Here is a 3,788-nt window from a genome sequence, read left to right on the forward strand (position 1 = left end):
ACATACATGTTTTCAAACTGCTCGGTTGGATGAAGCTTGGCCTAACAGCGAGAGTTCACCCCACTCCCCGGATTCGAACTGCCAACCTTTTGGTCAGCAACTTCAGCAGCTCAGCGGTTTAACCCACTGCACCGCCATAGGGCCTCCCTTATTAGATACACAGCTCTTATTCATATGCAAAATTTTAGAAATAGAGGGACAAATACTTCAAAAACCATTGCAGGATGCAATCTGATGTTCTTTGCTAAGGAAGAAGCCCCACCAAACTGACTGAACCTTTAAAAATAAGATTGGGTAAAAGCTAGGCTGTATGGAAGAAAAATCTGGAAACAATTTTTTGGTTTAGCATTTACTCTGTATTCAATGGATATTAAGCTTCTAAAGTGATGGACTATGACTGGAGTCCAGAACTTAGAACTGTTGCTTTATTGAAATACAATTCCCAGAATATTCCAGTGAACAATACTAGTGTCTATGTTATCTAGAGATTTTATTCCAAAGAGTAACTTCTCCATTCTCCGTTAGAATCAGAAGGTGTATATTATGTATGCCATGTTGCTTTTCTTCAGGGAATCTATTTCATCTGTGAAACTGAGCCAATCCTTCTACATCCATAAGCATGGCCTACATTTCATATCAGGCTTTCATATCTCCCACTGACAACACGTGGGAAGAAATAAAAGGACATCACTTATGCATACAAGTATGAGAATGCCAACTGATATGAGAAGTTGCATTGAAGCCAAATAGGCGCTTTAAGTCAGAATCTCACCCCATCTGTTGTTAGCAAGTACAGAAGAAACACAGTGGTTTGAGGTACATTGATGCATCCTAGACATTATTAATGAAGTTCCCCAACTAAAGATGTGTCTCATTCCCTGACTAAAGGACATTTCATGTTTTACATTGTGAGCTACAAATTCTAGCATGTCATCATTATTCAACAGTGAGTTATAACTAACCAGTCCTATTTTTCCTCAGGATACAAGCATCTATTCATATTTAATTGCAGAGCATGGTAAAGGTCATTCAATGTTGTCCAAAAGTACTCTTCCAAAATCTGTGTTGGCCATATAAATCCAATGGGATTTTCCAGAGGTCTCTGTGGTACTGTAATCATTGTGTGCCTAGCTATGGGGACATTTTTCTGACCTCTCCCCAAGATGCAGATAATGGCTGTGTATAAGAGGGCTTTTGAAGTGGGGGAGTGGGCTTTGAGCATGGTGGAAGACAGAGTGGAATACCAACCTTCACCCAAAAGAGGACATATAGACATATAAGGAAGAAATATGGGTGTAATGAGTTCTAACCCATGTGTGAAGCTTTGTCATATTTACAAAGGTCTTTGCTCCTCACTTACCACTAAAACCATGACAAATCCATGAAGGCTGTAATGACTATATATGGTTTTCATAACATGAACATGTGTTAATGTAGTCAGAAAAAGTACACAGTTGAGATCAGGCATTGGTTGATATTGTAGAATTCCACCAATGCTTTTCCTCCCATAGGACTCACCTTCCTTTGTGTAGGCCTCATGGTTTTAGTGGTAAGTGAGGAGCAAGGACCATTGGCAATATAGCCAGACATATAATAATGTCATGATTCTTCACAACCCTCAGAGGATTCCCTGAAGGCCCAACAGAATGTCGTTGTTCTGTGTGTGGGTATATGCACATAGCAGAAACATCTTTCATGCCCGCTGTTCTCCACTGGCTACTAAATGGCCCCAGAGAGCCCCCACACAGAGGAAAGAGGATTCTTGTAGGGGTTTTGTGTATGGAAGGTAACAACCCTTTCCCTCCAAAATGACAAAAAGATAGATATCATATCCAGTTACAGTTGACTATGTCACTAATAAGAAGACAGCCATTGAGTCTGCTCAGGTATGGGTTATTTTTTATTTGCATTCTGGATTTAAAAGGATTATTGAATGTGGATACAAATTAGCAATGAACTAAGGTGCAGTTCTAGACATGTGTTCAAACAGTTTAGACACATATGCAGTGTAATATGTGAACATTTCTGAGAAAAGCGTGGAACAGGTAAGAAATCAGGGAGAACTAAGCCCCCCCCCCCCCCAGATTTGTATTCCTGAGGCAGCATTTGTATTTGTTGCTGGAAATAAGTCCTTTCTGGGGGAAATCCTATTGCTGTTTTACTTTTGCCTCTTTGTTCACTGGAAGGACTGTGAAAATCAGTCTTTAAATACGTACTTGTCCAATTTTGGAGCAGGGTCCCTAAAGTGAAATGAAAGAAAGGACTTAGGAGGAAGGAGAGGGGGGATAACCACAGCCCAGGGCTAAATTCTGGATGGGGAATATGAAAGGTGTATGTTGTGGAAAACCCTATAGCAGTGGTTCTCAACCTGTGGGTCCCCAAGTGTTTTGGCCTACAACTCCAAGAAATTCCAGCCAGTTCACCAGTTTTTAGGATTTCTGGGAATTGAAAGCCAAAACATCTGAGAACCCACAGATTGAGAACCACTGCTCAATCAGGGTTGAAGACAATAAAGTCAATGTTAAAAAATTTAAAACAGTAAGAATTAAGTTAAAGATACTGAAATTATATTAAACAACATGACACATGAAAGCAAGACAGTGTGAGATTTGTAATTTGAAGTTCTGGTACTGCAGGTACTAAAATAATGAAATGTGCATTTTTTGCTCAGATAATTCAATTCTTTTATTATGGGTTTTGCAGACATTGCAATATGGATCACACAGTGGTCACTATTACATATCATTTGAGGTAGACCTTGATAGAAGAGTGCACTAACAGCATATATATTTTCACTTAAACATATATAAATATATGTGAGAATGGGGAAAAAACCCTTTTTGTTCCCAAATGGCAAGACTATAAGCATTTTTGTGCATTTTTCAAACATTCTTCACATTTTAGGATATTGTGCACAACTTGCAATTTGTGCAAAACTGTAGGTTTTGCATAAGACAGCAACATTTTGAGGGAATTATTTTTGTACAAAATCCCATCTGCATACAAAAGAATGGGGAGAGAAGGAACTGATCTTATCACTTATGCTCTGGGACCATTTTTAGATTATTATTATTATTATTATTATTATTATTATTATTTTGCAAATCTTGGTAATCTAGTGACACTTTGTCATCAAGAATTGTTGGTATTATTTATACCTCGCTTGCACACACATTTCTTTCTGTTTGAACATCATTCCAGTAATCAATCTTGGTCCTCCATCAGGATTGGTAAATGAAATCTCCAGAATGGACAACAGGTCAACTGTTGGAAATGGGATAAACTCAGAGTACTGAAACCATCCCTGAAATCAAACATGGCTCAGACAGCCATCCAACCTCCTTATAAATTAGCATTATTTCCCTCCTCCACCATGTGCGGATTCAACTGTATCAATCCCTGAAAATTGTATTTACCCCTCAAGTTGGAGGGCACCTCTCTCTTTTAGACACATCTTTCTTCTTGATCTGTGGAGGATTCCAGTGGCCCCCAAACTTCATATCTATTTCCATTAGTTAACATGTCTATTTCCATTAGAAAACATACTGAAAACTTAATACTGATTTCTCACTTTCAAAAATCATTACTGATTTTCTACAGAGCTGAAATGACAAAGAAAACTTCACAGAAGCCTTGCTTTGAAGAGCCACATTCCCAAATGTCCAGTGCTTTCATTGGTCAGGTGAAGAAAGCCAGTCTTTTTTATCCATATATATATATATATATATATATATATATATATATATATACATACATACATACATACATACATATGCATATGAACTTGC

The sequence above is a fragment of the Anolis sagrei genome, chromosome 3 (assembly GCF_037176765.1).
Source record: "Anolis sagrei isolate rAnoSag1 chromosome 3, rAnoSag1.mat, whole genome shotgun sequence".
In the NCBI taxonomy this organism is placed as follows: domain Eukaryota; kingdom Metazoa; phylum Chordata; class Lepidosauria; order Squamata; family Dactyloidae; genus Anolis; species Anolis sagrei.